Genomic DNA, 25,433 nt, shown 5'->3' with positions numbered 1-25,433 from the left:
GATATGGGTTGGGATGGCTGGACACGTTATTAATTCTCTTTTGTAGAAGGGAAGTTACTGTATAAAACACGGAGTTATCTGAAGCAGTGATTTGGAAGTTCTTGCACATGCAGTAAATTCTGAAGAAAACACGCTCTCTCTCTAAAAGATAACATTTCAGACACTATAAATGTTTTTAGCAAGTAAGTCTTCAAAAAACTACATTACTATTTAGGATCTGGAGAGCTCATAGCCTTCTGACCTTGCCAACAACAGTGCTCTACCTGCTAAGCTGTTGACAGTACACCAAACACACATACACCAGGACACAAACCTGTAAAACCATACCCACACATTTAAAGTATGCTAGTTACTAGGTTCCTTAACTATGAAAAGGACATGCAGTGCTTTTCTGACAGATATAGTTGGATTTTCATAACTTACAAATACAAACTTTGTAACTTTCTATACATATACAGATGCACACAAATTCAATTATGCCATGCTCTACAAGAACAGCTCATTATTTTTTCTTCAGAATCTCTTACAATTGAGGGTATACACATCAGGGTCTGTCAGAATACTAAACACCAAAGTTCAAATCTGGGAAGCTGGAAAGCCTGGTATACAGTCAATACTGCCCCTGATCAGATCGGAAACAACCAGGGAGGAGGGCAAAAACACTAGAGGAGAGAAAATATAACTTTTGAGCAGCAAACTTGGAAGCACAAAAATTAAGTCTCGGTACGAGTATGGATGCAGTAAATACATCTGGTGACACTGGGTAATATTAACACACTAAAAAACACTGCAAACAAAATATTACTCTCTCTACTTGCCAAAACAAAATGCATACAGCCATGCCTAAACATTTAGCACTGAGGAGGCAAAGTAAGCATTTAAAAACTTCTGCCCTCATAGCACTGGTACGCGTATGTGAAACATTTCACAGGCAGAAGTTATAATTCAATACTATGCATAGACTGATAAACCAACACAGGCAAGTTAAATTGTTGGGCTAAAGCACTCTGGGAGAAAAAAATGAATTCAAGCCTCAGTCACTACATATATAGTACGGTAACTGCTCCTTTAAGGGAGGCATCTCAAAGTCACCTCATCCAAAGCAGCAGCTTAAGATCATACTCAAGGCCAGACACTATAGAAAACAAAAAACTGGCACTGGTGAGTGCGGGGTTTTATTTATTTTTGGGGGGAGGGGATACACATACAAAGTGGAGTGGAACCTGGCAGTTAAAAGCCATGGGCAAGGTTTTGCTCTTCAAGCTCAAATAAAGAAAAGAAAACAAAACAGAGAAACAATAGTAAGACGCCATAAAGTAAAAGTAGGCCAACACGGTTTTAAAATTCCTCCCACAAAATTGAGTGCTACTTAGAACAAAGGAGTATAAACATACACAGCCAAAATATCACTTTCGATTTCAGGAGGTTGTATGTCCAACTTGACCCCCAGACAAAGTTATCAGACATTAACAGCAAAAATAACCACAGAGGCACGGCTATACCAGTACACTGGGTGACCTCAATACACAGTGAGCAGAACATTATTCTCTACTGCACCACATCATAATATGTGCTAGATTCTTTTGTCCCCCCATCACACAGCCAATCAGGCACGTCTCTCTGCTCCTCTTTTTCACCCAGTCTGCAATGCTTCACACTATGCAGGTCAGAGTCACACCTATGTTTGGGGCTATGAGTAGCAAAGCCCACACACAATGTGTACAGCAAATACTACTCCATGAACAGCACCATCTTTGTTCACTACAAGATTAGCCCCCCCCCACATGCACTCCTTAGAGTCAGACTAGTACATATGCGCACACTGCTGAGTTCTACTTACAATTGTGCTACCTCATACATGCCTTGATTTCCTGAAGGGGACTTCCACCTGCAGTTATCCCATCAGAAGGCACTCCCTTAACAGACTTCTTGTACTTCTGGGGCAGACAAGCACATGCTATTCAATAGGACTCCCGTTGGCCAGCTCCTATTACTTTTGGGTCCATTACATCAGCCCAGGTCACTGCTCCATCCTTTAAACAGCCACAAAGCTGACAACCGCACAATAAAAAATTAAAGCAACACACTCCAATGTGGCCCAGTCCAGTTTAAGAAGCCAATCCAAGAAGTTACCAAGAACTAGTCAGTAACAAAATGGCAACCTACAAAACACTAAAAAACAAATAAAAGGGGGAGGAGGGGACACTGGCACTAAATAGCAACTACCAAGTCAGTCCCAGTATCATTAAACGACATGCCAAATATTACTACTGTTATTTGTCAAAGAATGCTCCCCCAGAGTGAGGGGGCCACTGGAAGGGCCCATTTTTAGCAAGAGAAAAAAAACAATTCATGCAATTTACAATGCACAGTAATAGCAGGGCAAGTACATGTAATAGACTATCACTGTAATTAAAAAGATATTGCAGAACTACATCAGTTTCAGTATCAACATCAACCATCATCATGCCTCTCAACTGTATAGCTTTCAATAGAATGTCCACATTTTTGTCCCAAAATGTTCTGTTCCTCATAAAAATTGTGTTTGACAAATAACAGGGATGATCCAAGAATTAAAGTCACTAAATAATGACATGCATTTGAGTTTCATACTTCATATCCTTCAGAAAATGCATTATAACTCAACTCCTGCTATTGTAGCAACTTTCTAAGCTTATAAGAGCAAGATTTAAAATGGGTCCCTATTTGCGAGCCTTTATGTCAGGCTTTGTGCAGATTTGTTGTGGTAAGAGGTATGATCATCATTACTTATTACTAATAAAACTGTAGATTCTGCTAAATGTAGTTGTAGAAAGAACCTTTTTAACAGATAGGGAGGGGAGAAGAGATTTCTTTACACAATTTAGAACCTATATAGCAAACATAACTGAATTTAAATTATTTAAATAACAGCTATTCTTAAAAGTCTAGACGGATTCAAACATATTACAGAAAGAAAAAAAAAAAAAAACATACATCCACTAACTAAACTAAAAAAAAAAAAAAACATAATTACGGAGTAGATTACAGGATAGTTCTATGCCGTTTACATTAGTGTGCTCATTTACTTTCCCAGGAAGACCAAACAAAAGCAAACATTACAATGGACACTGTGTACAAAGTCCTCTATGCACAAAAGTAAATGCATCAAGTTGGGAGGAGAAAGAGCGATATTCATTCACATTTGTTGCACTTGGCCGTAGTGGGAAGTTGTTCTGGTACTGGTGTTAAGTAGCATACGAAGAACTTAGGCATATGAAAATATGAGATAAATGAGGAGTATATGGGAAACCTGAGAATATAGTACTAAATTAGGCACCCTTCCCACCCTACTGTGATTCATACTCATTTTTGCACTTGCGTGATGTGGCAGGGCTAGAAAAACTGCAAAGTAGATACAAAAGGCACTGCTACAATCTGTGGAGTTGCATAAGTTTGCTGCTGGCTTACCCATTACCAAGGCTTAACAGTTAAGATGCTAGACAGAAGACAACGTTTGTCACATCTGCAGATTTCTTATTTGTCAGCAACATAAATTATGTTGTTTCTAAGAGTATCACTGCCAGCATGTGTTAGTGCTAAAGACAAGCGACAGCTGCTAGTAGTAACAGAAGGGTTTCAGTGTGAAGAAGCAGGTGATGTATTTGCGTTGTAAGTAGTGCACCCTTCCCCACGGTCTTCTTTCATAGGTTAGTACTAGGCTAATTGCCCTTGCGAGCCATTTTAAGCCTAGCCAATTATCCCTTGAGACTCAAACCCTGCACCTTGTGTTTGTAAGGCAAACACCTTAACCACACATACATTTTATTCCAGCAGGAAATGCTGCAGTAAGCCTTGTGTAACTTGACCGATACCCATACTTCTCGAAAGCAGTACTGTCAAGACAATAACTTCTTGAAAGTCTAAGCTCTCTCTGCTGGTTTCACATATCATTTTCTAGAGGTTCCCCATATGCCCTCAGAGCATTCATAGGATGCGATTCTCCCATTGGCTGAAGCTGTTTCTCAGGTGTCTTGCTCCATGCAATGGCAATCAAATGTTTGGACAAAATTGACCCGACACCTAACATCCTTCTATGGAACAAGTAGTAAATGTGGACACGCAATGGCTCTGTATTAGACATACCTCTTGTAGCACTAGTTTGACTTGCAGTTTCCCCGTGTTCAGTTCCTAGTGTCTAATGTGTTGGCCACTGCTGCTGTAGTAGTAATAGATATGCATGAATGTATTTACTGTGACTATGCAAGCAGGGTAATGCATTTCATTACTACTTTTAACTCACCTGCTCCAAGCACCCAAATACATGTAGATCTCAGTTTAAAAAAAAAGAAAGGGCACCTTACACGTTTCCCAATCATGCTACAGCTAAACCTGCATCATAATGCTTTTTATCAGTAAAGTAAAAACACTGGTCAACAGCTGACAATGAACTACAGTGACTCCTGTGTTTTCCAACTTATTTCTGCTTGTCACTGTGGTTTACATGTCTACCAGTGCAAGACAAAGGTATGCTCAGCAAATATTGAGAGCCAAGGAAAACAGACACAAGCTGGGGATGACTTATGAAATTAGGCTCAACCCACACTGTGCTTCATGGGTGGCCTAATGGTCAAGGTGTTTGCCTTACAAACACAAGGTGCAGGGTTTGAGTCTCACAAGGGATAATTGGGCTAGGCTTAAAATGGCTCGCAAGAGCAGTTAGCTTAGTACTAACCTATGAACATCAGAACTGTGCAGCTCCCTTACAAGGTGTAACTACACTGGGCTCAAATACAGTTTTCTCCATACATGACTAAACTTAAATAACCCAACTTAGTACAATTAGATAAAACAAGTGCCGTGGGCTTTCCTACTCATAGCCTTACTTTGCCATAACCCAGGCTGGGCCATCAACTATTAAAACAGATATTTCATTATTTGCTATTTTAACAAGTTAAATACGCGAACTGAATCAGCAATTGTTCAACGGGGACTGGTGCAAACATGGAATATGTAGGCCAGTACTTTTAATACTGATATTTTCTGAGCACTACATAAATCGGCCTGTGTTCGTTTTTAATATTCATTTTGAGTTGTCCTTAAAGGAGTGTGGACTTTACAGAGGGGACACTGGGGTAGCTGGTCTTGATTGGCAGGCAGGGGCAAGTTTTGCAAAGTAAATTCTGCACAGTATTTTTCGAGTTGTTCTCACTGGCTTCTTTGAATCTAGTCCAGTTTTGTGCTTCTGGAGACCAATTTGCTTGAGCAAAACACATACATATAAGTGCATAATAAATAAATGTATTATGCATTTAATTTACAGAATTTGCCCCAGAGGGTTTAGTCAAAAAACACTTTTTTCTGGAGGAGACCTGGGAGAATAGCCCTTAACGTTTAGCACGTTTTAGGCATTGAGTAGCATACATGACCAGACATTAAATCACATACACCCCCAACCGTTAACCAATTTGTACTTCAGCTTTTAAATATAGCAAACAAAAATACTTTTGCATGATGCTTACAATCTTATAAGCACGCATTGCACTGTTGGATAAAAGAGTACTGGTGTGCAGAAAACATCATTCAAGTGTGTGTTTATACAGTTAAAGTTTTACCATTTCAGAAATGTGCATGCCAAGAGGTGCACTTACATTACACATCAATCACTGCCAAGAGCAAACCTGCATTGTATACTGTACCCCTCAATCTCTCACCTCCGAAGCTACAGATTTGTTTTTAAAGAAGCATGAACAAATGTATTTGCTACAGCAGTATCACCAAAAACTGAAGATTTTAAACAGAATTGCAAATATATTTTATTGTGTTAGAACCACAGACCAAAATAAACAACAGCGGGACCCGGGGGATCTACATATAATGCAGGACAACAGTCACTGCGTTCTTTTCTGTAGGAGGCACCGTTCACATGAATTAGCACAACGCTGTTTAATCGTTATGTTCTCTAAAATGAAAAATCGCAAAAAAAAAAAAATAATGCATCACGGATATGGAAACATTTCAACTGCTGAGCACCGAGGTAAAACCGCCCGTGCTTGTCTCCCTACCTTGACCCCCCCCCCCTTTAACTTTGGGGGAAAAATGTAGTACTGATAACAGCATCCGCATTTTAACATAAAGTATAAACGTACTAAGCTGACACCAGTTAGCAAATTATTAGATTTATTTACTTGCAACTCATGTGGGTTTGGCTTACCCTCCCCTCTCTTACAAACACACACGTTCTTGGAATTCCGAGCAACTGACCTACTTTTAGTAAAACTACACCTCCCAAAATGCCACTTCAGGGCGTGCGCAGAAAGTGTATTAGAATTTTCCACAGTTGAGAGCCTGTGCAGATGTCACTCCCCATCCCCCCAAACGTTGCTCAATGTTAAAACACCCTGTCCAACTCTCACTTTGAAAATGTATTCACTTCAGACTGGAGACCAACACCCTTCGTGCGTTTTAAGATTAGAATAACTTTTGTTGTAACCTACAATCACAAGAAGGCCCTAAACACTTCAATCAAAACCTCCGCAGTCTACTTGTTTTTGTTTATATTTCCTATATAAATATCAAGTCGACCGTGCAAAGTAGGCCTACAGTGTAAACGAAGAGTTCTAGCACTTTTGGCATCTGCTGGTTAATGAAACCAGTTGCTAAATAAATCACTCAGTATTTTTTGAGTCTAATCAGGCCTATAATGACCTGTAAAATTACTACAAGCATTCTAAAATAGCTTCAATGCAAAGTGTCAAATTTATGCGTACAGATTTTTACGGTAACACCGGCCCCTACTTATCTGATGATCAAACACAACATCATTTTTTGACGAAACCGTAGAATAAGAACAACACTTTTTAAAATTTAAATACAAACAAAACAGCCTAAATGGGGAAAAACCTTCAAACCCGTTTCATCGTAGCGGCCTCCATTAATAATCTTTCAACATAGTAGCCTCCGATCATAATAAACCTGGACCAAAAACATGACTTCTTCCTTTATTAATTCCTCCCAAACAACAAAACCACAACACTACATGTACATTATCAAATATCTGCAATTTTGGAGTGGTTGCAGGAAATCAAGCCACCACCCCTAGAACTGAACAAGGATCTATCCAGGCTACAACGCCCTACTCACCTCCCCCCCTACATATTAAATAAAATACAATACTTACGCTGAAGGTTGGAATGTGCGTATATAAAAGATGATTGCTATAATATATTTATCCAAAAAGTGCTATTAGGTTGTTTTCTTTAATATACACAACTACAGCTTAGCCTTTCGTCAATGGCTAAGTGTCTTACTTTCCTGTTGTCGCTTGTACTGTAGCCTTCAAATGAAAGTTTCACCCTTAGCAACCTCGCGCAGTTCTACCAACTTCCACACCCCCTCAGTGATGAGGCAAATGCCGGAACTAATTTCAATCTTAACTATTACAGTACCTTGAAGTGGTAATATCCATTATTGCTTATTTTTCGTTTGTGGCTAGATATTAAAATAAGTGATGACTGTGATTGACTTGCTGCATTCTTTACTCCCGAAAAACACAGTCATGCGTCGGTACCAGGGTGCATTTTTTTTAAGTAAAAAGGACTTTACATGTTAGACCCTCAACAGCACCTTGAAGTTGAGACTGAGGAAACCATGTTTCCCCTAAGTTCAATGGGTGGGTAGTCGCCCATTTTCCAGAAATCATACGCATGGTATTACCCTAGTAACCATCATTTGCCCTGATTTTTTGTCACTCAGCGTCCTGGTATTCGTATAATTTATGACGCTTAAAATAATATTAAGTTTTCTGTCACAATCCCTCGTCCACTCTCCCCGTATTCTTTAGAATGTTTATTTCATGTTAAGTTCACTTTCGTAAAGTTCTGGGTTTTTGATTTCACCGTTGACCGCACATAAATATATTACTCAGGTATTTTTTACATGTTGTTTTCAGGAGCTATGGAGCTTTTTCCACCGCCAACGTTGATACCCCACTTTCAAAGAGCTCTATTAATGGGACTTCCCAGCTGTCCATATATAATAAACATGTTTCTAGTGTAATTATCATCTTTGCCTTAGGAACCTTAGAGTTTACCCCCCCCCCCCAAAAAAAAAAAAGTTCGTGCGTGTGTGTGTTGTATATATATTAAAAAATAATTCATTTTTATAATCAAATGAGGAAAAACTCCGCCAACACTCATCACATCCAACTTAACAATCCAATCCACCAAAAAAAAAAAAGAAACGCCATTACAGTATTAACTGTCCACTGCTATGCAATATAAAACCAGTGACTGACGCAGGCACTAACGTTATGGAAGCAGTACTAACATTAACAATATAGCAGTACAGCTCCCATGGTTTACACCAGAGTTGTAGCAACAACTCAAAGAAAAGTCCTAGTAAAAATCACGTTCTACAGACGACCACAACAGTTACGTCTCCTTTACAAAGTCAAGCTGGAAAAACGGATCAGTCATTTCCAAGTGCAACTGGCAAACCACCATTTTCTCAAATGCCCCTTTTTGGTTTTGGAGCATTACTGATTTTATTATAGCTAAACATAATGTATTCTCTTGTCAAATCTATTTGCTTCCCGAATATTTCTCTAACTATACTTGATTTTACTATGCATGTTAAAAGTTTTGTTGTCCTCTAAGTCCAGAATATTTGTTCACAGTCACCTACTCCTTTCAATATATCGCTAGCTCCTACCTCTCAACTGTACAGCTTTTCGCAGAATGTCCAGATTTTTGCCATATTTCAGTTTTGTTTCTCATGAGACTGTGGTTTTCTTGCAAAATCATTGGCGAATCATGAGGGGTGAAGTCAGAAAATAATGAGACATTTGATTTCATACCCTTCAGAAAATTCATGCTAATAAAAAATGTTGTTCTGTCAATTTTCTAAGTTTGTAAGAGCAATATTTAAGAACGTGCCACTATTTGGTGGCCTTTTTCCCTAGTTATTGATAGTTTTGTTCAGGTTTCATGCTCTAAGAGGCTGAGAGGTATGGAACATTTTTTTGCAATTTTATAGGTGTTTAGAAGTACCGGTGTTTTGCATTCCTGTGTAAAATTCTAAATTTTCTTGATTTTTGGGGCATACCTTACTGTTGCACAAACCTATACACAGTCAACACAATCTATATCTACAGAGATCCTCCTCATCCGATGTTCTTATTTTTCATGACTGCTGTTTTCTCTGCTCCTGGACTGCTCAGTATAGTCTTTTAATTAACCTTTTTTCACACTCACTTTAGCTATTCTAGGTTGTCAGAAGTGTGGCCACCACAAATACTTGTGTGACCTTCTCTCTTTCTGGTAATAATCAGATCTAGCTCTGTGTGCAGCCTCCAAAAGGACAATGTATCTTTTTGTCAAAGTGAAAATTCCTCTCTTGCTTCATCCCAAGTGATACGTGGTGCTAGTGGCTCAACAAGTATCACATTTGCCCTTGGTGCTGTTAAACCAACTGTCATGACATACCAAGCCCACAACAACTCAGCCACTATCACCTCCTTTGACCTTGCATCTGAATTTTCCATCTCCCTTCAGTCAGTTTTATCAACCCAACTCCACTTGAACCATAGTTTAAAGAACCAATCCTAATCCTCACAACTAAATCTTCACCTATCGAATCAATGAACCCAACCATCTAAAACCCCTTTTTCCCAATTTTGCACATGGGGTCAGGTTGTCACTTCAACAATGACAGTCATCTAGAGTCAAGGTTTACAATGCCAGGTGGCTAGCCATGCCATGATAATTCTTCCACATCACACACTCGCATGCACGCTCACATCTATGGCCAGTTTACAATGTCCAATCCGCCTACTGCATGTCTATGATGTGGGAGAAAACTGGAGCACACAGAGGAAACCTTCATGAACACAAGGTGTACATGCAGACTTTACACAGACAGCACCCCAGCTGAGAAACAAACCAGGGCAGGGAACCTCTTGCTATGAGGTGATAACGCTATTTGCTGTGCCACTGTGCTGCCGATCGAATCTGGTTCTGTATATCTCCTGGATAAATGCCACTGTTATCTTCAGCTTGCCATTTCTTCATACCATTTATCTTTATTCAGAACCCTATGCCCCACAACCAGTCTTCTCCAATAACTGAATAGTTTTATTAGCATCTCCCAGCCATATACATAGTTTTGTGACACTGCTCACTCCTACCTCTATACTTATTATATAAACCTTATGATAGTCATATATATAATTATTTTATTTATGTATTTATTTATTTATTTCAGTTTGATAACTGGGGAAGTCCACTGGGCCAAGAAAAGCCTGTTTACAGTGGAGACCCGGGGAGAAAAGCTCCAATGACAATAAAAGACATATAAAGCTATACAATTGTTTTCATAGGCTTGAGAAATACAGTATAATACAGCTGAGGTATATAAAACTCATGCAAAGGAATACAGTTAATGAGATATAGGTGGAGGTTATGTATACACATAGATACAGTTAGATATAAGAGCATCTAAATAGGATTAGGCAAGATGCAATAGGAGACTGTCCAGTGTGGGTTTAATGGAGTCAAGTAGTAGGTGAGCAAAGGTGTGGGAAGTAGGTGTAGAGGGGTAGAGGATAGTTATGTTGGAAAGTGGCATGGGCATGTCCATTTTAAAGATAGATGTAAGAACAAGAGAGATTTGAAGTTGGTGTGGTTTGATGTATTGCAAAGGGAAGGAGGGAGATTCCATAGTTTAGATAAAGACCAGGATAGCAGGAGATGTCTAGGGGTCATGAGGGTTTGTAGATTTGTAGGAGGTGTTGGTTTTCTGATATGATTGAGTGGTTAGAAATAGGTTCATAGGTTCATAGGTAGGTACTAGGCTATCGACCCAAGGGCCTAAGTAAGCCTAGCCAACAAGATTCCCTGGCTTACACCACCCAAGTAAGTTATTTTCCTGTGCCCCTGTTGAGCATAGCCACAGAAGTGATCCCTGGGGTGTATTTCCTATTTCCCATCCACTCATCAAGATTTTTCTTGAAGAGTGCTAATGAGGAACTTTGTTTGACATAGATGGGTAGCTTGTTCTAGAGTATGGGAAGTTTCTAGGACAGGAATCTATCCCTCCAGCATGTCCTGTTTATTGTGGTGACAAGGTTTAGGTTCCTAGAGCATGTAGCTAGAAGGGATTGGGATTTCTTTAGGTGTAGCATGTCCAACAGCTCTGGGTTTGAAATAGCTTTATAAGTGAGGCAGAGATCACCTCGGAGTAGGCGATATGCTATGGAGTAAAGCTGGAGTTTTGTGAGATGGTCAGTGTAGGGCATCTGTTCGACTCCTGTAATCCTCTTTGTGAGGTACTTCTGTGACCTTTCCAGCTGCTGCAGATGTCTTGTGAGGTACTTCTAACATTGAGTAGCATTACCCTCAGTTTTTGCTTGGTGGTAGGGAGAGAAGGGCAGCTGGAGGGTTTGAAGATGAGCTTGTGAGCAGTGGTGAGTTTAAGGAAGTTCAGGTAATTGGGCAGTTCAAGCCCTTGCAGAGTATGGAGAGAGTGGCAATGCTGAGAAGAGTTTTTTTGAATTGGTAGCAAATTTGCTTATTTTATTGTAGCAGGATTCGAGTTTAGATTGCAGGCCAGGTTGGAGATTGATTAGTAGGGGCGCGTTGTACATAAGAAAGGGGAGAAGGTAGGAGGAGGCTAGGGTTTTTCTAGTGGAGGAGGTGAGGTAGCATTTGTGTCTGTATAAGAGTCCTAGCTTTTGGTGGGGTTTTTTGATGGTGGTTTAGATATGAGCATCAAACTTTTGATGTTTTTCAATAATAACACCAAGCAATTTAGTATTTGATACAATTTCGAAGGGGATGTTATTCTCACTGAATATAGAGAATGAGTTTTTGTCGACTGGGGAGTTTCTAGAGAGGGAAAAGATCATTAATTTAGTTTTATTAGTGTTTAGGTCCAGGTGATTGTTTTGCATCCAGGTTTCTGTTTTAGAGAAAGCTGCTTGACTTTGTAAAAGTAGGTCAGAGGGGGAGTATGTTGAGGAGATTATTGTTGAGTTATCAGCATACTGCATTAGTGAGGATTCAGGGATGGTGCAATGGAAATTATTGATAAATATGTTGAAGAGTACAGGACCTAGAACAGAACTTTGGGGCACCCCAGTGGGGAAGTGAAGGAAGGGAGAGGTAGAGGATTTCCAATGGACAGCTTGTTGTCATTCGGAGAGGTAGCTAGAGAACCAGGCTATGGTTGAAGTAGAGAGGTTGAGAAAAGAGAGTTGGGATAGGAGTAGAGGGTGGGAGATTGTGTCAAAAGACTTGGATAGGTCAAGGAACAGAGAAGATAAAAGTTTGCCAGTGTCACGTGCTTGGTTAATGGTCTTGAGAAAGGATAGGAGGGCAGTCATGGTACTGTGGCCAGGGCGGAAGCCGTGTTGAGTGGGGGTGAGGAGGTTGTTGTGTGTTAGATATGGCATCAGTTGTGCATGGATACATTTCTCCAGGATTTTAGACAGTGGGGAAAGGATGGCAGTAAGTCTAAAACTGGTGGTGTCAGTGTTTTTTCCTCTTTTATGAAGTGGGATGATGTAGGCATGACGCCAGATAGATGGAACATATGCTTCTTGGATGGATCTGTTTATTAAGATGGACATGGGAAAGGCAATGCTGTCAGCAGATAGTGTGAGGAATGGTAATGGTAGATTATCAGATGCATTGCAGCTAGGTTTTAGTTAGAGGAGAAGTTTTTTTATATTACTTGTGGGGATGAGTTTTAGGTTGAAGGGAGAGGTGGGAGGTATGTTATCGGAGGGGTGGTGGGGCAGGTGAGGTAGGGGTTGGGCGGTGTGAGGGAAAGAGGAGAACAAGTTAGCTATACAGTCAACAAAGAAAGAGTTGAATTGGGTGGCAGTTTCAAGACCGGTAAGATTTGGGTTAGGACAGGGTTTATCTTTGTTATCTGGGTGGAGGAGGGAGGAGATTGTGTCCCAGAATTTTTTAGGGTTTGTTGAGTGTTTGGATTGAAGTTTGATGTAGTATGCTTTACGGTCTCTAGCTATTAATTTTTTCACGGAGTTTTAGAGTTGTTTGAATTTAAGAAAGGAGTTATGCTGTTTGTTTTTAGGTATTTTTTCCATGTTTTGTCTCTTTGGAGCATGGAAAGTTTGCTATCTTTTGATAGCTAGGGGGAGGCTTTGGCCTTGACGCATTTGGTTCTAAGAGGAGCTTGGTTGTTGAGTAGGTTTAAGAATGTTTCATTGAAGTAGGTGATGGCATTATCAAGGGGTAGGGTTCTTAGGGGAGACCAGTCCTTGAGTTTTAGACATTCGGAAAAAGTTTGTGGGTTGAAATAGGAGAGGTTGTAAGTGTGAATGTAGTAATGCTGTCTATGAAGAGGAGAGGGGTGGCGGTAAGCAAAAGCAGGCAGGTTGTCGCTGAGAGGGTCTGGAAGGATTCCAGAATTAGATATAAGGTTGGGATGGGATGTTAAGATCCAGTCAATGATAGTGCCAGAGGGCCCATTTTTGTTTGGCCTGGTGGAGAATTTATTAATTGGGTGAAGTTGAAGAGGTTGATTGAGCGAGAGGGGGTTTGTGAATTTATTGTGGCCCAGTTAATGTTTGTGTCACCTAGGATATATGTTTCATTTCATTATCTATGAACCTGTTTCATACTCCACCTCTTGGCTACAGCATTAACTTTTTCTGCTCTACCTAGTTCCTCCCCTCACCTCTATTTCTCTGAATTTCCAATCACTAATCACATGATCAGTCATCTGTCTGACAAACACACTAATACTCATTTTCAAATACTCAATGTTCAACACCTACTAATGCGTAAGTAACTTTTATATTGTAATACTTGTCTTTATTTCATATGGCTGGTAATCTAATTAACAAAATGTATATGTAATTGTTAAAGTAGATTACTTAATGTCTGTTTGTGTATATTACTGAATGTCTGTTTAAAAATATTTGTAATATGTTGGAGCTTTTTCTCCCTGGGCTTCTGTTGAAAAGGGTTTTTTTGTCTAAGCCCACTTGGACAAACTGGCAAACAAAAGCAAAATAAATAAATAAATACAATATTTGACCTACTACTTCTTTGGAATAAGTTACCACCACAGGTCAAGCGAAGTACTGCTTTGTCTACTTTTAAGACTAGCCTTGATGATTGGATAAGTAGACATTAATTTATACCTGGTTTATCATTTATTGCATTGCTTGATTTGTGAAGTGGGCATACCTCTCAACCTCTTAGTGCAAGAATTCTGGACAGTCAGAATAATAGGATGACAAAGGCTCTGAATCAGGGACAGATTTTAAATATTGCTCTCAGTGGTGGATTTTCTGTATCTTAGGGGTCTGGGCTGTTTTCAAACTGCAGCCCGCCCCCCCCCCCCACACACACACACACATATTTTTAGGATTATGCATGAATCCATGTGTTCTTTGAATCACATACTTAATTGTTTTAAATTATATTTTTTATTTAATACATGTTTCTTAGAGCATGTTTTAAATATGTAGTTTTGAACATGTTTTCTAGTAAACAGTGAAACCGATGTCAAAAGCACCCATTTCAGAACATTTCAGACATAAAAGAGCACTCAAGCTGCTGTCAGTATAATCCACCAATATTCATACTCAGCAATTAGGGCTGCTTTATTGACTGTATACACATCATATATCTGATTGTGATAAAATGACCACTTTATTTTATTTATTTATTTTTATTTATTTATTACATTTGTTAACTGGGTAATGTCCGACTGGGCCAGGGGTCTGTTTTCAGTGGAAACTCTGGGAGAAAAGCTCCAACAAAAATTTAACAGAAAAATACATAAAACATCGAAGTATTCCAATTATAGTGTAGAAAATTACAACAATATTTGATTACAAATAACAAGAACGTTAGATAAAAATGCACAAATATACAAATCTTAGCAAACAGAACACATGCATTTATTTATTTATTGACATTTGTTTACTGGGAAAGTTCAACTGGGTCCCGAATATCCATTTTCAGTGGAGGCCTGGGGAGAAAAGCTCTGAGAATATAATTTTCAAAAAACAAGTATACAGCGGAATAAAAGTTTACGTAAGTCATAATACATAATCCATCATAATACATAATGAATATGTATATTCAGGTATGTGTGCAAACATTGTTGCAAATACAAGAAATGTGTACAAAAGGCAAATAATCCAAAGAAAATGTGGAGATATGATTCAAAGAGAAATAAAATGGAGAGTGATCAGTAAATAAGAGTAATTGGAGAAGGGAAGATAATATAAGGGCATATATGGTACAAAGGCAAATAATTATAGTAATATAGGATGAAGGAGAAGGTTAATTATAATGAACAGGAGTAAGGTAGTAGCTGAGAAAGTAGTGATGGATGAGGAAGAGTGACTTTATGATCAGGGAGAAGTGAGCAAGAGAGACAGAAGAGAAGAAAAGGAAGGGTAGACAGATATGGATGGTAGGTCGTGAAAACGGAAGGTGTCATAGGTAGTAAGGATGATATGATAATGCTTTAAACAGGTTTCAGAACTGCTTTATGCAAATGTCCACTAGTCCTGCAAGGACAGACTAATGGCTTTTTAACTTTATCATCTCAGTAGGATCAGTCATTTTTATCCACAACCAGCAATTGCAGCTAAATTGTTAACTTCATCCTTCTCAGATGACTGTGTCAAAAAACTAATGAGTAATAATGATCAGTCACATATTTCAAATGTATTTCACGCAAGCACACAGTAGACAGAGTATTCTAATTTAATTCACCCCCCCCAAGCACGAGCAAGCCCCCTCACACACACACACACACACACACACACACACACACACACACACACACACACACACACACACACACACACACACACTAGTCCTGTAAAGCCAGATTAAAGTTTGTTTTAAATGACTAGATGATAAGAGGATAATGTATTTTCATCCACAGTTAGCCTCCCATCCCTGTCAGCAGTTATAGCCACTTTGTTGACTGTGAATACCCCTTATTGTTATGAAGAAATAAATTACATGTACTTTATTAGTAGCTTTGGATGAGCTACATGAAACTGTATAAAGATCATTAGTATCATACCATAAGACTCAGCCACATGTAGCACTGTTTAAATAGAATATTTATGAGAACATAAGAAATATTAACTACCTTATAAATGCTAAGTCAATATGCACATTCTCTGCCAAAGTAAAAGTCATATGAATTCTACATTAAAGAGAGCTATTACTAATGCAGAGGTTGCTGTTGGCAAACAACTTTGCATTTCAGTGCTTCATCAACAAATGGCAATGCCTGCTGCCCTTAAGGAAAAAAAATGTCAATTTTACATTAAAATTGGTATGCTGATTATATTTCCATAACATTTCATGAACTAGATTAGCTATGCAATAGATAATGGTTGCCAAAACACAAGAACAAGTTCATAGTTACTAGGCATGCAGTCCAGAAGGTCATTAAAGAGTGCATCACACATTCCAAATTGCTACAAATCACTTTCTGGTTAAGTGACTTGCTCAATGTCACACCAGATAAATGAAGTTAGAAAATTTCAAACCTGACACTCTTGCCACATGAAGCAGCACATTAATAAACTGGAGCTTTAGTCCCCTGCACTAACTGCCAGAGTAACAGTTTTAACTAAATGCCGAAATTCTTTACAATCTAATCTTGTAGAGAAGACTGTATTGCAGTAATATGCAACACTCCAAATCATGCACACTATAAGACCTGGCAAATGTCAACCACTTTGCAGTTGCTAGAGGCTGTAAACAAGGGACTACAAAAATATATTACTAAAATGTGGCATGTTTAGACTGCTAAAATCCAAGAAGTTTAGACTATATTACACAATCCAGGCCTTTTATTGAGTTAACTAATCATTTAGTGAAATGAATAAATCATAACAATTAAATACAGTGTAAATGCTTTAGCAGCTTTTGTTCAGCAACCCAAAAGTCATACAAAAATCAGAAGTATTATTGCATACAACATACTTTTTTATTGGGGGGGGAGGGGGCAGATCTCCACCGGCAATAGCAATATCACATTACTTGTCTGTCTCTTACCAATTACCATAAACATTTTGAGCTGGATTCAATAAACCCTATATGATGCACTAAAACTGTATGAGTGCTATGCCATGACGCACACACGGCAATGTGCTATTTTGTAATCAGTAAGCAGCTCTACACTCCGTGTAGAGTCATGCAAACATGGTAAACATTGTGGCATGCTAATTACAGTATAAGCAGCTGAATTGTATGCTAATCAACCAATCCAAGATGTAGGAGCTATTCAACAAGCTATAAAGCAATTGTGTAGACTCAATGCAAGTTTTGCCTGCAAATTCCAAAACCTATTGGAATACAGTCACCAAAACTACTCTATATGGAAACAATGTTAGGGGCTGCTGTTGCTCTTATACATGTGTATGTGCAGAAGTCCCAAGTCTATGCTGGTGCTGCTGCTCATAGACCTAGGCCAAGAAGAAGAAGAAGGGTGTTTAGACCCTATTTAACTTTTCATGGTCTGCATGAGGTGGAAATTGTAGAGCGCTACAGGATGGACAGCAACACACTACAGGAACTCTGCAACCACTGTCATCCTCAACTGAGAGGATGGGCAAACTGAGGGGAGCCAATACCCATGGAGATGAAGGTATGTGTAGCACTTAGAATATTAGTTACAGGAACCCTCCAGAGACCAACAGGGGATATGCTGGGGGTGTCACAGGCATCAGCATCCAGGATCCTACATACATCATTTTTGAATGCTATGCTACAACATGAGAATGACTACATACATTTTCCCCATACAACTGAGGCCTGAGCTACAACTATGTAGGATTTCTACCCTGCAGCATACTACCCTGAAGTCTTGGGTGACATAGACTGCACACACACGCTGAAACCAAAGCACCACCCGGGGAACTGGGAAGGGTATACATAGACATAAAGGGCTTCCACTCCATTAAATGCCAGGTCATGTGTAATGCTAAGGGAATCATCCTGAATTTGTGTGCTGGCAAACTAGGCAGTTACCACAACTCTCATATCTTGCACAATTCTCAACTGTATCAGAGGTTTTCTAGGCGGGATATCCCACAAGGTCATTTACTGGGGATACAGGTTATGCATTCAAGCCATGGCTAATGACACCCATCAGAAATGCACACCCACCCACCAAAGAGTGCTATAATGAGGCACACGTTCAAACAAGAAATATCGCAGAGCATGTGTTTGGGCTGCTGACGTCATGTTTCTGTTGCCTAGATGCATCAGGGGAGCGCTGCAGTACAATCCCCATACTTGTGCTGAAATTTTCATTATCTGAGCTATCCTTCACAATATTATTGTGAGAAAACAGCTTCAGCAGGAAGTCCAAGGGGAAGGGGCACACATCCCACCATCACTGTCAAGGTCACCACAGCCACATGCAGGCATACCTCACAACTATTAAGATTTTCACAGAATGTCCAGATTTATGCCTCATATTTTTGGTCCGTTTTTCATAAAATTATGGTTTTCTGGCAAATTAGTGGCAAATCATTAAATATTTAAGTTAGAAAATAATGACAGACATTTGAGTTTCAGACTTCAAACCCTTCAGAAAATTCATGTTAATGCAAAACCTGTTATTCTATCAACTTTCTAAGTTTGTAAGAGCAATGTTTAAAAATTCCCCCAATTTTGGGCCTTTGTCCCATTTTTCTTTATGGTTTTGTCCAGATTTCTTCCTCTGAGAGGTTAAGAGGTATTCACACAGGTGAGGAATCAGATGGGGAACCGCCAGCCACTGTGAGTGTAGGTAGATGTAGGCATGGCGATATGCCCTCGCCCTTGCCAAGAGGCAATGTATAGCACACATGCTCATCACTTAAGAGGGTAAAACTTTCATCCTATGCACATACATACAGTAACATTGATGCCAGACAATGCTTACAACCTTTACTTACCCATGTAATGGCTGTGTACTGCTAGCATCGCACAGAGTCAGCCCAGAATTAAAACAATTGTAACTGCCAGACTATCGAGGTAAGTGTTGTACCTGGATTTGGAAAACAAATGTCTAAGAACACAAATGAATAGCATATCTTTGCCTACTGTTACTTGCTAATGTAACTGAGTAGAAGGTGAGTGAACTTTATGGCAATGAAGACAATATGTGACAGCACTGATTTATGTCAATAGATGTGCCCTCTATCAACTAATAGGCCTCATGCATCAAAGATGCATACATTAAAAAAATATGTAAGAAAGCAGTACAATTTTAAAAAAGAGCATCACAAACACATATACTATATACTAAGCATTCAGTCAGCTACACACCCTGGATGTCAGCCAAAAGACTTATGTATCCCTGAATCCAAAATATAGAAAATAAAGGATATGTTACAGTTATCATCATTTGCACAGGGTGTTGGTTGGGAGGGCAGGAGGCCAAGCCTGACACAAAAGGTAGTAAGTGCATGTGAGTAAGAAAGACAGGCAGGTATACATTTTGATAAAGTGTTAAATGTCCACTGAGATAAGCTGTAAACCTCATGAATGATCCATGTAACTGTTATGTGTGTGTGTCTGTATGGGCACTCAATGTAAAATGTGTGTGTGAGTGGTGTGAGTGTCTGTAAGAACACAGCCAAGCTCTCTGCTAACTGTATGTCCTGGTATGTCGGGCAGGTGTGAGCCATGCATGGTAGAGTTAACAGTTCATCGCCATCGCCCCTGACTGCAAGAACTGACTCTTCCAGGAGTTGCACTGGCACATCCATTTCCATGGTCAGGTGTGCTGCTGTTGACTGAATGTGACTGATATCTGCTGGATGAGCTCTCATCATGAATACGCCCAGAACCACGACCCCATGACCTACCACATCTGGGTGTGGATACCTCAATCACTGATGGAGCAGTGGAAGTACTGCCACTCTGGGAGCATGATCAGGATCAGGCACGCCCATGCTGGCTAATATCAGATGATGATGCTGACCTATATCCACATGGATGCCATTTCCCTCCCAGCAGACATTCCATTATGAATACTGCCCCTTCCATGGTGTCAATAATCTGATCCATTGAATCAGCTGCATGGCAGAGGCAGTCACACGTCAGCCTGTGCCACATGTACAACCCTAAGCATGTCCTCAGTTGCCCTATTGGAATGTGCCTGCATCTTCATGACGGCCCTAAGCATATGTTGAGTGGCACATAAAGACATACCAAGAGTAGGTGAAGGGTGACAGCAGGCCTCCTCCAAGCACCCCTAACAACCCTCCTGAATGGCACCTTGCCCACACTTTGGCTACAGCCAGAGTCAACTGGTACTGAAGCTGCAGTAACCACACTACCCTGATCAAGTGTGTCACCCTACACCTTACCAATATCTGAGGGTTCAGTGGAATAGGTATGTGTAGGCCTACTGACTGTGTCTGAAAGAAATACAGGGGACAGCTGAATGTCAACCTCAGTGTCAGATTCCACCTCTGCACCCCCCTGACTATGCCTCTGTTTAGCCACCATCATCATCAGAGTCTGCCGATGACGATGCACTTCCACTGTCAGGATCACCTGTGATAATAAGCAACAAACATAGGAATGAAATTAATACCTACACTGAAATTTAATATTTAAAACAATTTATATGATAACATACTAACACTGGTGCCACTATCACAGATGGTAAAGCAATACACACTCTCATTACACCCACCTCATACATATATCTGACAATGGTCATTAATAATCAAATAAAAATGTTTGGCTTTCCATGTGCAAATGACTTCACACTTGCTAGGGAGGATGGTCCTGGAAGAACTGAAGCAAAGTAAGGACACAATCATCACAACTGCAATAACATGGGTGGGCAGTAAATACACATTTTTTGCCTATATGTCCATTAATAATACTCTTAGATGAAATTTCACTGACACATCCACCCAAAGTCCATGTGTAATGATCAAAACTGTGCCGTTAAGTCTCTTAATTTATCAATAGGTTCATCCAAAAAAATCACATGAACTATAAGTGAATTTTTTCCTATATCTTACTATACAAGCAGATCTTATAACTTGACATATGTAAGCTTACCTGGAATCTCCTCTTGGCACATAGTTGTCCTGCCAGAAACATCAGCACCAACATCAATCACATGTTGGTGTGTAGTTTCCACTGAGCCTCCTGGATTCCCGACAGTGAACAGGAACTGTTAATTTGGTGTCAGTGGTGGCTCTGTAGCAGTCCCCCCCCCATAGCCAGCTGTTCACAGGCAACTGCAGCTGCTCTCCTCCAGGCTGATGAAATTATATCAGTGGCCCTATGATGCACCTGATCATAAGTCCTGGTGTGCCCCCCATGGCATTGGCATCACTGATTATCTGGTTCCAAATCTGCATTCTGTCAGCCATATCCCCATGTTCTCTCTCAAGCAGAAATGCACCATGGCATCTAAACACCTGCAGTATGATGTCATTTTCAGAGTCATTGAAAGGGGATTTATGTGGATTTGTACGCTTGGGTGCCATAATCCTATGGGACAAAAACAAAGAAGGATACAACGCATAAATATCACATAATTAAATTCCTGCCCATATATACATGTATATTTTCAATATGAAGCACTGAAGACACACATTTCAGTAATTAAAATTGAGGGGTATGTGGTTGTACCATATCACACTCACACACAAACACATGCTTGGTCTATAAAAAGGAATACACTTTAGTAATGTATTATTTCTCGTGGAAATAACAGGATGAATACACAATTTTCAGAGCAAACCTCTTGAAACACAACTTTTGTTGTGGCAACTATTTACAACTTGGCTCCCCCACCCTCAAAAAATAGGCAAAATGGAAAGTTTGTACAAACCAAGGAATACTGCATAATTCAAGTGTTACATATGCTTTCAATACAATTATTACAAAATGTGTACAAATTTACAACAGAAAAGTCAATTTCATATAATTGCCAGTCACCTCTTACTGTGCCCAACACTCCCTTGGAGGTGTCTATGGTCCATCTTAGAAGCATAGCACTCCCGTGTCATTGTCAATATAGTACATTACATTTCTGTATCTGAGAAAGAAAATCCATGCAAAAAATGCTTATGACAACAGTGAACTATAGTGCATACAGATAAAAGTTCCATTTTCTATAATATATATATGTAAAATTTTTCTTTGCAACATGTTAATAAATCTAAAATGTACTTGAAAAATACAGTCATACCTTACCAACATCAGAAGCCTTCACTGCAGATAAATCAAAAGGAATACCAATCCTCTATTTTCCAAGTACACAAGTCTCTTCACCTTCAAGTTACTAGCTACATGGTTACCTTTTCATAGTGTAGATTCAGGACTCTGAGCATGGGGAAGATGAAAATGAGTTGTGAACTCATTAGCATTGTTGAATCCTAAACTTTTGAATTTGTGTAGCAGGTGTAAACATAGTGTAGGCACTACTTCATTGTTAGTTCCTAATGGATTGCAACTGTGAATGATTAGTGGGATGGAGAAGGAAGACCCAATAGCAATCCAGACTACCTTACATGCATTGGGTGTGTCACTTAGGATACTCTTGCAAAGTGTAGAAGTAACTGTAGGAAGCTTTTAAGTGGAAATGAACTACACACGTTTCTCATTTTTGTTCAATAATAGTTTAACTCTCCTGCCTTTGCTGAAAACTGTTTTCACTGTCATGGTATTTTATCATACATTTAAAGGACAATGATACACAATGCCCTATAGACTGCATGTCTGAGCACAGATAAGAGAAGATTGAGCGCAATACAAATAAAAAGAGCTGCATTGGTGCAGACAATACTCATAACTGGTTGTGTGATCACTCATTGCAATAAATCTGTAAGCAAAACATGTACAAACAACTGATACAAGTGTATATGTCTTGTTAATACTGTGGAGGAAATAGGACTGGCTTGTATGTACAATGCTTTTCATTCCTGCTGCAAAGTTGTTTCTGTTGCAAAGAGAAAAAAGACACCCATAGCATATTTTGTAGGTTAATTAGTTTGATAATTCAAATCCAGAGTCATGTACAAATCTGTAAGGTGTATTAAAATATATTTTGTAATGTTGTTTATGATTTTTTTAATATTGATATTTGCATGTTGAGTGGCTTAGCTCAAATACAGTGGAATGAATAAATATATTAAAATTAATGGAAGTCACTCCTATGATAAGGACAGCTAAAATTACAGCAGTGAATGAGGTATGTGTGTGTAGTACACCTGGTAAACACAATGGAGTACACAGTACATAGGATATGTAGATCACAGTTCAAGTCCCACATTTATCTTTTAATGATGAAAACTAATAAACACTTTTTACAGTAGTAATACAGTTGAGTTTTTTCTGTCTCATTTGCACATTGCTCATCTCCACGCAAACATGGCATAAGGCCCCAGACATCAAGCAGACATTGTCAATTTCATAAAAGATACATTGTTACATCTTGTGCTTTGCATTGCGCAAGCATGTTAAACGGTTTTGCTCAGTGGTAAGCATTTTTCCACTGCACCTACAGACTTGTAAATTTCTAAAAAGATACATTGTAACATGTGTGACAATGTGGTGTCTTGCTATCTGTGCCAGGGAAAGTGGGGCAGTGCATGTGTGGCATGTGCCAGCATGGTTGGCTGGAGTTTTGTAGATAGTTTTGTGTTGTTTGACTGTCACACTGACTTGTACAGATGCTTGTATTAAAAATATATCAACAACGTTATTATAACTGATTGTCTTTATGTTTAAACAAAGAATACTGGAAGGGAACAGTAGAAACTGTTCTATAGTTTTCAGATACTGTAACAGATCTTAACAAAGCTGAGTGTGTCTTGTACCAGAGTCAGATGATCAGATGTGATGACATTTTATAACCACCACTGAGAGGATGGAACTCTCACAGCAGTTTGTTTTGTTTTCTTCTCTTTGGAACCTGATATTTTTATTTTATTTATCTATTTACAGTTTGTTTACTGGGATAGTCCATTGGGCCACGAGGAGCCCATTTTCAGTGGAATCCCAGTGAGAAAAGCTCCATGACAACAGTATAAAATGAAGACAATGTATTCTCATTTTGTAAAACTGGTGAAGAATGAAGGTATTACATAGTATAAAAATCTACAGTTTATAGTGGAAATTCAGTTAAAAAAAGAAAATACACACACACACACACACACACACACACACACACACACACACACACACACACACACACACACACACACACACACACACACACATATATGGCAGTTAAAAAATAAAAAAAACATTGGTGCATATTTACAGATAGATTTGTTTACACATTGGAAATATCACAGAGGTGACAAAGAGTTTCACATATAATCTTAGCAGAGTTATGGTAGGATAGAGAGATAAAAGGTATTAAGTGTTGATGTAAGAAAAAGAGGGACTGTAAGAAAAAAGTAGTGTAAGGGTGAGAATAAATAAGTGAAAAGAAAGGTGGTTAAGAGTCAGTGTAGCTCAGTATGATGAATGAGAAGAGAGAGTGAATGAGTGTAAGAAATGGAGAATAATGTAGAGGTGAGTCATATGGGGTGAGAACATTCCCAGAGGGTTGTGAGATGGGAATGAAGCAGGGTCTTAAAGGTAGAGTGGTTGTGGGTAGTACAAATAAGTGGTGGCAGGGAGTTCCAGAGGTGAGCTAGGGAAAAGGATAGTAGGTGTTTGCCTGGTGAGTGAGCAGGGTTGTGCAGTTCAAGCAAATTCTGGCTATTGAATCTTAGGAGTCTATCGATTAGATGCATTTTGAAAGAGGATGTAAGGGAGGGCCAGAGAGAGGGATTGAAGATGAGTTTATGGGCATGAGTAAGTTGAATGTAGGTAAGATGGTTGGGCAGTTCTAGTCAATTTAGTTTCTGAAGGGCATTACGGTGATGAGAGGAAGATTTATAGCCGGTAATAAACTTGGAAATTTTGTTATAACAGGAGGATAGTTTTGTCTTTAGAGAAGATTGAAAGTTAATAAGAAGTGGGGCATCATATAAGAGAGAAGGAATGAGGTAGGTGGTAGAGAGTACAAACTTAGTAGATGGAGTGATATAGTGGTTGTGGCGGTAAAGCATGCCAAGTTTCTGGTGGGTTTTCTTTATATTAGCTTGTAGATGGATATCAAATTTTAACTGTTCGTCAATAAGGACTCCTAGAAGCTTTGCATGGGATACTACCTCAAGAGGTATTGATTTGGGTAGTAATGGAGAATGAGTTCTTGTCTATAATGGTACTTTTTAAAGGGGTAAATACCATGATTTTAGGTTTTGACGCGTTGAGTGCTAGGTGGTTATCTAACATCCAGCGTTTGGCAGAAGAGACAGTATCCGGAGTTAGTTTTAAGAGCGTGGAGGTGGAAGTGGCAGAGCAGATGATCATAGAGTCATCTGCGTATTGAATATGTTTAGCATTAGGAATGTTCTGGTG

The 25,433-nt window shown here is 39.3% G+C and overlaps 1 protein-coding gene across 1 annotated transcript in view; it reads right to left on the bottom strand.

Moving 5' to 3' along the window:
• Positions 1 to 7,351, bottom strand: part of TOB2 (transducer of ERBB2, 2) — a 159,665-nt gene extending 152,314 nt beyond the window's left edge. The window contains exon 1 of the mRNA XM_044075724.1: positions 7,160 to 7,351. The gene's annotated coding sequence lies outside the window, so the exon portion shown is untranslated. The remainder of the gene's footprint in view (positions 1 to 7,159) is intronic.
• Between the last annotated feature and the right edge of the window lie 18,082 nt (positions 7,352 to 25,433).

This window comes from Protopterus annectens, chromosome 1.part1 (genome assembly GCF_019279795.1).
Source record: "Protopterus annectens isolate FY-2018-M chromosome 1.part1, PAN1.0, whole genome shotgun sequence".
Lineage (NCBI taxonomy): Eukaryota > Metazoa > Chordata > Ceratodontiformes > Protopteridae > Protopterus > Protopterus annectens.
The sequence above is the reverse complement of the archived record's forward strand: the minus strand, read 5'-3'. Positions and strand labels throughout refer to the sequence as shown.